General features: G+C 41.2%; 1 pseudogene; it reads right to left on the bottom strand.

Moving 5' to 3' along the window:
- Positions 1-8,711: 8,711 nt before the first annotated feature.
- Positions 8,712-11,034, bottom strand: part of LOC112506003 — a 2,704-nt pseudogene continuing 381 nt past the window's right edge.

The raw sequence follows: 11,034 nt of genomic DNA, 5'->3' as shown, positions 1-11,034 counted from the left end.
CTTTGAAGCAATTCTCCTGTGTTCATCTTCTTCCTCATCTTGACTATGTGTTCTTCATTTATTTACTCTGTTCTATTCTTATTATTGTTTCCGCTGCACTTTAATCGTCTTAGTGTTCATTCAGAGTATTAGATCAATATCAAAGCTGAATTTAAGGTCCAACAATTGGTATCAGAGCAGGAATTGAATTCTTATTCGATTAATTCTGTTTTTGGTATTAATCTGCATTTTCTAGAACACCAGTTTTCTTCAGATTACCCTGTTTCACTCTATTAAATCAGCTTCATCTTGTTCTTATTTTTCTTCTTCAAATTTCAATGGCGAACTTGGCTAATACCTCGTTCATGAGTACTGGATCTCAATCAAAGCCTCCCACGCTTATCCRTGAGGAATATCCGCAATGGAAGGTGCGCATGATCAACTTTTTGGAGGGAATTCACCCCAAAATTTGTGAATTTCTCTACAATCCTCCTTATGTGCCAATGAATTTAATTCCAAGAGTTCCAGCTACTGGTACAACCCCTGANGGAAGCTGTCAACTCTTGGGGGACAAGCTGGTAAGTTGGACTTCCAGAAAACAAAATTGTGTCTCAACCTCTACAGTAGAAGCAGAATATGTTGCTGCTGCTAGTTGTTGTTCACAAGTTCTCTGGATGAAGACACAACTTAAGGACTATGGATTCCATTATGACAAAATCCCCATCCTCTGTGACTCCAAGAGTGCCAGTGCAACATTCCAAGACCAAGCACATCGATGTAAGGTACCATTTTCTGAAAGACAATGTTGAAAAAGGYAATATAGAAATGTACTTTGTTCCCACTGAGATTCAACTTGCTGACATTTTCACAAAAACTCTTGATGACAAAAGATTTTTATTCCTAGTCAGCAAGATGGGTATGTTGAATCTCACCACTTAAAGGCAATAAGAATTTAAATCAGAGATTCTCAATATCTCATGGTTATGCCTACAAGTGATACAAAGAAATCAGCCAAAATCAATAAAGTACTCCAAACCAGCGTCTCTGGTTTTAAAGACCAAAGCCTTTGGTCATGAAGAAATTTTTTAATATGGCTCAAATATTTTTCATCGCCTTTGGAACCAGAGACCTCTGGTCCAAAGCAAATACTTGGTATTTCTTCACTAAGTATTACCTTCGCAAGCAGAGCCTCTGGTTCTATAGACCAGAGCCTCTAGTTCTAAAGACCAGAGCCTCTGGATTCTCACCCCCTGAAACCAGACCCCTTTTGAACTCCATCGCATATCCTCATTCATGTAACTAGAGCCTCTGGTTTCCAAGTCCTTTGCAACCAGAGATATCTGGTTCCATATAAGACTTCACCTTTCATTCATCAAAAATAGCATTTCTAAGCCAACCAGAGCCTCTGGTTCTAAAGACCAAAGCCTCTGGATTCATACTCTTTGCGACCAGAGCCTCTCTGAACCCAAAGAATCCCCCCCTCTCTCATTCCACATGCACTTAACCATATTTTCATACTTCTTTTCCTTGCCTTTGCAACCAGAGCCTCTGGATTCATTGTCCTTGGCACCAGAGCCCTCTGGTCTCAAAGACCCATTCATATGCATCTCCATTTGCACACTTAGCCACATTTCATACCTTTCTTTCATCATCCTTCACAACCAGAGCCGCTGGTTGTATAGACCAGAGCCTCTGGTCACCTCAATCATCATTATTGTTGGTTCTAGGGGGAGTTTTTAAAACTCAACCAATCTTCATGCACCATTTGAGGGGGAGATACTCTTTCATCATGAAACTCCATTATATTCATGCATTTTCCATACCAGAGCCTCTGGTTCTACTATCCAGAGCCTCTAGACACATAAATAATGAATACACCATGTGTATTTAACCAGAGCCCCTCTGGTTCTACATAATGGATTGCCCATGCTTATACAGAAGCTCTGGTTTGTCATCCAATGCTTCTTAATCAAGCAATCTAACATTTCATCAATGAATTCCTTCATCGATGTTCAACCAGAGCACCTCTGGTTCCCCATCAAAAGGGTTATGTGAAACCAGAACTCCTCTGGTTCCATGACAAAATCTCTTTCGTCCATAAACCCATCAAAATTGAAAAACTTTCTAAAGATTATACAAAATTGCAGCTTTTGTGACTAAAAACTATACAACATTGGTTTTTAGAAGACCAAAACTTTGTAATTCGTATTAATCTTACAATTAGATGGGATTTTAAATTTAAATTGTTTTTGGATTAATATTAAACGGATATTATTTGGAATAATTTCTTATTTCAAATAAAACAATACGTCATCCTCACACGCGCCTGACACCATATACAGCTTGTTCCCCATGAACCGTTTCAAATTTCCCTTCCCAAACCCCGCCTTGACACGTGTCCTCCAACATTAATGGCACGTACAAACAAGACGGCTCACGATCTCCAAATCAAATCACCTTTTACCCAACCACCTCCCCTTTTCATGATTATTTCAATATAATAATCAAGAAAACCGTTTCCTATTCCCCACCCCCCCCCACCTCCTCCCTACCTATAAATACCCTTCTTCAACCTCCATTTACTCTTTACGCTTCCAAAAACCTGCAAACAGACTTTGACGAACGAACTTACCTGCAACTTCCTACACAATGGCTTCCTCCGTATCACACGAGTCCAATAACAACGATAGCCACGTTCAATCCACCAGCACCGACAACCGAACAATAGTCTTCCTCTTAATGAAGCCCAACAACCATGCCATTGAACTGCAAAACACCCTATTCGACGACAGGTTTACCGTTATGATTGAATTCTTCAAAAACTGCATCCTTCTACCAGCACTAACCCTCACTGACAATGGCGTACCACTAAAGTACGTCCAACAGTACTAGCAGACTTGCGAATTCGACCCTGAAAGCCATGGAATAATGGGGGACATTGACGCCCCAAACGACATGATTTGCTCGCTCAAGATCTCGTGGGCAAAAGTATCTTGAGTTCTGTGCATTCCCACCCGTCGAGAACTCGGCATTGAGCAATATGCCGAGCCACCCACCACCTCCGACATCCTTCGGTTTATCCAAATGCTAGGTTACAATTGTGACTTACGCAACACCTCCGACTTCAAAAGGCAGTGTTTACCGCCAATGTGGAATATGTTCTTTTCCATATTGAACAGGGCCCTCACCTAAAAACTAGGGTCAATGGACCAAGGCAACATCAACATCATGACGATCATGTACGGACTCTTCCTCAACATCCCTCTCGACTTTGCTTTTCTTATATACAATGAGATCCACACGGCAGTAGTCAAGAAATACAAGCTCTAGGCAACCGGCAAGCCCTTAACCTCTGTTCTATTTTCTCGTTTTCTAGGTCTCTTCATAGGGGATGCGATGAGGAAACATGACCTCCTGGCCGAAGAACCATTCACCCCCGTCTTCAAAATGCATGGCCATCGACCCTTTCTCTCGAAGGAAGGATATACCATCAACAGACCAGTCTCTAGAGCAATGCTCAGTGTCATACCAAAGACATCGGAGATCCGACGAACCTACGAACGCTCTCTGCTGTCCCATGAACCAAGGGCAGCTACCCAGAGCGAATAGAGTTGTCCCTAAAAACAAGCGAGGGAGCACAGGAGGCATCTTCATCGGATGATGAAGATGATGATGATGATGATGATGATGATGACACTCCTCGTGCATCCCCCGGCCCTACTCAAACAAATCCTCTCCCTCTTCCCAAAGGGCAACCACCACATCTACCCCTGGCGATCAAGGCCAAAGGGGTATTCAACAAGGACCACCCAGTCCCATCCCACAACCACCCAGCCATCCAGAGGCCATTCTTCGGGCCTCTAGAGATGATTTACCTGAGGAGCCCTAATTTCCATCGCCCCTCTCCCAACAGAGAGGCGATGAAGACATAAGAGCCACATCGCCTTATGGCTCGATAGTACCACCCACACACCCAGAAGCATGTATTGCTTCTGCCATTGATGAACCCCAAGATCGTTCAGAGCGATCTCCCTTTCGTGCACCACAACCCCCTTAGATACTTGATCTAGCAAAGCGAAAACACACTTACTTCTCTTACTCGGCCTCTGAAGCCAAGGGCTATCAAGGACATGATGGAAGTCCTTCAAGGCCTACATTTTCACAAGGCATTCAAGGCTCCCCAGGAGCAGAGGCTCAACCTGCAGCATCCGTTGCTGCAGGGGTTACCCCCACGGCAGAATTGGTCACAAAGGCCGAGTTCCAAGCCTTTGTTGACTTAGTTCAGCGGTCCTTGGAAGACCTAAAACTCATCATCCAAGGGATTGTTGAAAACCCACCATCCATCGATACCACCACCCTTCAACAATCCCTTGGCACCCTTTAACAGACCCTTACCACCCTTGCCACCCAAACCCGAGACAATACCACCCGTCTCCAAATGCTTCAACAAACCGTCACCCAACACCACAACACCACTTCTTCCCTTGCCACCCAAAGAAACCAACTCCTCATCCACTCCATCGCCACTCTCACGGCCCAGGCAACTATGGTCGATGAGAACCTAGCCTCCATCACCACCCAAATAAACACCATCTTCTATAGGGATGGCAACGGGGCGGGGATGGGGCGGGGTTTGCAATCCCCGGCCCCGGCCCCGATTTATATAAATAGTCCCCGGCCCCGGCCCCGTCCCCGGTCAACTTTCGGTCAACCCCGGTCAACCCCCGGTCAACACCCGTTTTAGCCCAATTATATATATCACCTATAAGCCCAAGTCCATAATAAATCTAAGCCTAATTATATATATCACTTATAAGCCCAAATAATAAAAATGTTTAATATTTATATATATACCGGGTACGGGGCAGGTCGGGGGATACAATACCCGGCCCCAACCCCGGTTTGCCTCTACCGGGGATCCCCGGCCCCGGTACCCGTTTTAGCGGGGAATCCCCGTCCCCGTCTGGGTCGGGTGAACCGGGTTCCCCACCGGGTCGGGCCAAATCACCATCCCTAATCTTCTAGAGCCTTAATGCCCTACCAGCCACCATACTCTCCCAACTCCCTCACAAACCCCACCCCAAACAACTTCATCAATCGATGAAACCCTGGCCGCCCTCACCAGCCAAATGACCGCCATACAAACCACCCTAACACAACTCCCAGCCACTATACTAGCCAACATACCCCAACCTCCACCACCTCCACCTCCCTCTACAGACCCATCCTTTGATGAAGCCTTCTCTTCCTTCACTGCAGAGGTGAGGAATCTCATCGCCAGCCTTCCCAATCCTCTATCGACATCCACCACCACCTCTGTGGCACCACCACCTCTGTGGCACCGCCACCTACATCAAGCATGGATTTTGCCACCAGAGCTAATCTTCGGGCTCTGTCCAAGGCACTTATCTCATCGTTCAATGAGATAAGTGCAAAGTTTGTTGTCCGGTCGGTTGAGCCTACCATTGCGTTGAGGAAGAGTCTTATACAACAGCAAGATCGAACAATCACTCTTCTTCGCACCATGGAACAACGGCGCAACAAGGATCGAGTGCGCATATTGGCCGACCATATACGGCTGTGGAAGAAGAACAGGTCCAGGGCCTCCTGCTCATCAAACCTCCCCCTCAAACGACGAAGGCATGAAGATCCAGACCCCGATGATCAAGGTCTCGGTCCTCATGAGGGGGAGAATCAGGCCACAACTTCACAACCAACGGAATTCGCTGCACCTTCATCATCCCACCGACAAACACAAAACCCACCATCACCCAACCAAGGAACCCAAGCAAGGGAACCAGAGGCTCAACCCTTTAAAGATGTACATAATGTACATGTTCCACTTGCTGCCACACCTGAACCCATTGTGTTGAGTTCCTCAACCGATGAAAATCCATCCATCCCACCAACAGAAACCAACCCACCTTTTACTCCATCACCAACACCAAACCTACCATTAACCCTATCACCAACCCCTCGTGATACACACCCTCTCATCACCCAACCTGATTAACCTGGACCACCCTAAAATGAGCCAACCCAAGAAATCATCCCATTGCCAACCCATACACAACCCATTATCCAAACACACACCCCAACCGATAAACAATCGATAACCCAAACTCAACCCCCAATCGAACCAACCACGATGCAAGCGGACATTCCMTCTTCATCAAGGCACCCTCCACAGAGCCGAGTCGATGAAATAATCGAGAACATGGAGTCGCTAAGGAGACGTTCAGAGATACCACCAAGGAAACCCATCATGATGGAGAACATCCATCAACATCTATACCACGATCGCGATGAAAGCTTGTCTCTCAATCCTCCAGTTCTATCACCAGAATCCATGGACCTCCTACACCATCGGTTTGTTAGACAGACTACCCAACCACCACAAGTTGTCTTCTCAAACGATAGGATAAGGATGGTAATGGATATAAAGATGAGGACCTTCGCCAATAGAGCTATAAAATATATCGAGTACACGATGGAGAGAGCTCATGGTCAGGTCAGCGTCTTCAACGATAATGACTTGATCAATCTCAATCCCTATGACTTGATCAACCTCTATTCATTCACAGCTCAGCGACAGGATCAAGGAATAAGATTTGGGATGGCAAGGCAAACAGAGTGATAGTGAAGACTATGGAAACCTTGGTGAAGCATCGAGCCAAGAGTGATTTTCAAATTGCTCTATATTTGGGTATCGAAAGACTCTCCTGCGCTCCACCTAATGAAGACTTTCCTGGCCTGCAGGAGAAGAGATCTGATTCTGTCTTAACTTAACCCGAGCTTGGACTTTTCTTCAAGAATGAGTTCGGGGTAAATAATTTTTTTAGACTAACTGAAGCATTCAAGTATTCAACCGATACACTTGAGCGGTTTCAGAAAGTTATCAAAGAGAGACTGGGCAGAACTCACGTGCCAAGAGAAGATGGGAATCAACTCATTCATGAGATATCAACAGTCCTTAGCTATCGAAGACTGCTTCTGGGCTTCTGGGAAATATCTCAAGGTAAATCATGATGAGTTGTAAATTTTTTGCCTTAATATGAAATGTCTTTTGCTTCCAGTACTGTAAGAATTCATCATCCAATGAAAAATTTGGAATTTGATGCTTTTCTTTAGATTAGTCTATGTTCTTCAAAATTGTTCATAGATTAGTTTATGTTTGTTCTTTCATTACTTAGGGGGAGATTGTTAGACCCCATAATTTATAAGTGTAAAAGTAATGAAGAACAAAAAGTGATGAAGAACCAGAAGACCGATGAAGACATTAAGGTAGAATTGACCAAGTCTGGAGAAGAACCAGAGGGTCGATGAACAACCAGAGATGCGATGGAGAGAGCATCTTCATCACCCCTCTGGTCAACAACACTTAGAGTTTTCTTCAGTAATTCAACCAGAGGCATACGATGAAGATATAAAGATAAGGTTGAATCATCATTCCATGAAAGACAGCTGGATTTCAAGTTTATCTTAATTTATAGCTTATCCATAGTTTAGATAAACTTTATCCGTTAGTAGAAGATTAGCTAAATAGTCTCACTAGATAGTTATCTTCTAATTAGCCTTCTATTATAAATAGGTGATTAGGCCTATTGTTAAAAATGTCGCTTTTACGTTTTTCATATTGAATAAAGTGAAATCATTGGCACTCAATATTATTCTTTGAATGTTCATACATTGTTCTTGACTGTTCATCATTTTGTTCATTAAAACACTATAATTTGGTTATTCTTAACTCGATTATTAGTGTTATTGAGAGATCTGGGATCAACAGGTTGAATGCCAACACTTAGATCCGGCTCTACCCAAATTTTCTGTTTCACCCCAACATTCCCCACTTGTCCGACTGTTGCTGAGCAATTAATTGTAGGACTATAGCCCTTACGGAAAGAATAGTCTCAAGGTTGGAGAACCTAAAACTTCCAGCAACCCATTGTCATTCCAAACACAAAATTTAGAAGACGGCCAGCGCCACAGTTGTTTTTACTCAAAAGAGAGATTGTCTCGAAGAAGAACTCAGTTCGTTTGCTCCCACCACACCATATATGGTGGATGATATTATCAATCGTCTCTGTTCCTTCAAGACTTTCCATACTTCTCTGTCTCTCTTAGAACTTAAATATGACAAGATCAAATTCAAAGAATTTAGTATGAAAATGTATATGATATTATAAAAAAGAGGAGTTGTGCTTTAGTTCAAATTGTAACAATGAAAAAGTATATATTAAAAGGTATATTTTAGTGAATGGAATGTAATACATCAAAATGAATTTTGTAAAAGAAGCAAAAAGAACATTTTGTTTAGAAAATCACGGCTCCCATGCTTTTAGAAAAACAATTACATACTTCATAATGCTCGACAGGTATAAAATAACCAAATAAATTTTTTACTTCTAGATCAAAATATGTTCAAAAGGAAAAGCATTGGAATGACATGAGGCTTAAAGAGCATAACCATACGTTGAACATAAAAGAACCAAGAAGACCGAAGAAGAAATCTAAAGGACAACTAACCAAACATTAAAGATAAAACACCTTTGAAGAAAAAAAATGTGCAGCCCTTCACTGTAATACTTATCGATGAATAAAAACAAAATTCCTTCAAAAGAAAGGAAGATGTATAAGTAAGAAACTTACATTCTCGTTTTGGAATCCAATTGGCAGCATAAGAAACAGTCGTTCCTTCCTTAAAGAAAAAAAAACCCTATGTTCCTATTGATTTATGTCCAATCTTGGAACATTATGGGAACAATCAAAAGGCCTAACTGAATTTGTTTCTGCATTTTAACTTGGACTCTGGAGTTTGCTTGTGATTTCAATCTTTTTGCCAATAATTGCTTAATATAAGCAGTTACTCTCCTTTTCAATTCTTTCCTGCATAAAATACCGTTGGTCGAACTTTGGCCATCAAGAAACAACTATTATTGATCCTACAGCATGTGGGTTATTGGTAGAGTCTATTTTTTAAATAAAACAACTATTGATTCATACAGTTGGATTACATCATCAGATGTCGATCAAGATATGTAGATGAGAGCAGCTTTTTGTCTTCTTCTGCTCTTCACAGAAGGTAATGATCTCGCCAACAGATCCAGACGGAATGCAGTTGCTCATGCCAAACCATGCATTTCTCAGTCTGTAACTAATAGCAACTGCCATTTCGTAAAGTGACAAAAACTCTAGTTTATCGTTATCTTTATGAGATTCCCAAATCACAGGCCTTTTGGGCAACCAGTTTTCTTGTACAGATTCATTCAAAACGTAAATTCATGCCGAAGCTATTTCATATTGAAATCTTGAATGTTGTCTCAAAAAATACCTCATTTTTATTTGACATATTAGCGTCGGTTTTCATAATCAGTTTAACCTAATTAGTAAACTCCTGATTCACAATAATTTATCAAATTTGGTGCACTATATCTATCTCCTGATTCATTCCAAGAAAGCTAAAGAACTATTCTTTTTTAATCTTTTTAAACAAATATCACACGTCCAAAGCAACCCAGATGATGAAAAGCCATAAATTTTCAAACTTTTACCTGATTCAAGATTATGGGTTGCAACAATCAGCCCACCACCGCCAGTTGAAACCTCATCAAGCATGAATGAAGCACACTTATTGAAACAATGGTGTGTATCATTGATTCTATTATGAACTGGAGACTCAACACAAAGAGAATTAGCTAGTTTCCTTTCACTCGACATATAAGCCCCTCTTACAAGCTTAAACCCCATCGGCTATCCTATTTCATCAGCAGCTTTCTTGGTCTCCAACAACCGCTGGCTGGCATCCTTCATATACACTTGAGTGGTCCCAGAAATCATAGGCTTTTGGCACTTGTTATACATTATTGTAGTCGAATATATGAAGTAATCAATGCCTAGTTGGATAGAAGTATCCTCGGCCTCTATAACTACTATCATGTTGCTTTCAAAGGATTTATTACATATACTAATTACTCTTTCTTGGGCTAATTCAAGATCATGTTCTTGTTCTGGTGTCAAAAGGGATGGTTGTTCTAATATGTGGTAAGGTGATGATCCCAGTTTCAAGTCTTAACAGCAATTCAATCAAGAATCAAGAACACATAAATGAATTTGAATAATTCGGCATGTATGTTGATGTCAAAGATGATACAGGTGTTCTTGATCTCTTTCAATTATAGAATCTCTCTCAACTGTTTATGAATTCTTAACTGTTGTTGTTAAAAAACTAAACTACCAGCAACAACCTATTTATACCCAATAGATACAGAAAACAACTAATCTATAAAGCATGTAAAACATAATAAGCTTGAGACTTGAATACAACAATTTAGATCCATCAATCTCCCCCTTTGGATTCAAGTTCAAAAACAACAAATTCTACAGATCTTTAAGTTTTAGCTTTAACAGCAACGATCTTCAAAATTCATTCAGAAAACTTGATTTCTCCAAGATTTGTTCTTTTAAGCTTTTACAACCTTCCTCTTGAGAAAACTTTCATCAAACATCAGAACTCTTACAATCTCCCCTTTTCTTTGATAATCTTCTTTAAAACAATATCGAACAATCTTCTTCAAACATTTAATCATCTACAAAAGTTTAGCAAGCTCCTCCTAAACTTGATAGAATCTTCTCTTCAACTTTTAAGTAACCTCCCCCTTTAAAACAGATAGTAAATAATTTTCACATTCACTCCCTGTTAATCACAGCAATGCTATAATAATCTTCAGCAATCAGCAATAATCTTCAGAAATTTTCTTCAACAATTTTCTATACTCCTTCAAGTTTGTATCAACTCCCAAAATCATCATAAATGATTCAAATAGATTCATTCATTTTATGTACACTCCTCCTTATGATGTGAATGAGGAGTGTTAGCTCTCATTTCATTCAAATGTAAAAGTATTGAAAAAGTAATTTCTGCAAGTGTCGACAGAAGATGCCTACCACAGAAGATCATAGAGGACCATAAACAGAAGTTCAACGTACAAGTCAAAAGACGACAGAACCTCTGCAGTCTATCACAGAAGTTCTGGAAAAAGATCCTCAAGAATCAAG

Source organism: Cynara cardunculus, assembly GCF_001531365.2.
Source record: "Cynara cardunculus var. scolymus isolate 2C chromosome LG 2, CcrdV1, whole genome shotgun sequence".
In the NCBI taxonomy this organism is placed as follows: Eukaryota; Viridiplantae; Streptophyta; class Magnoliopsida; order Asterales; family Asteraceae; genus Cynara; species Cynara cardunculus.
This window is presented reverse-complemented; position numbering and strand designations above follow the sequence as displayed.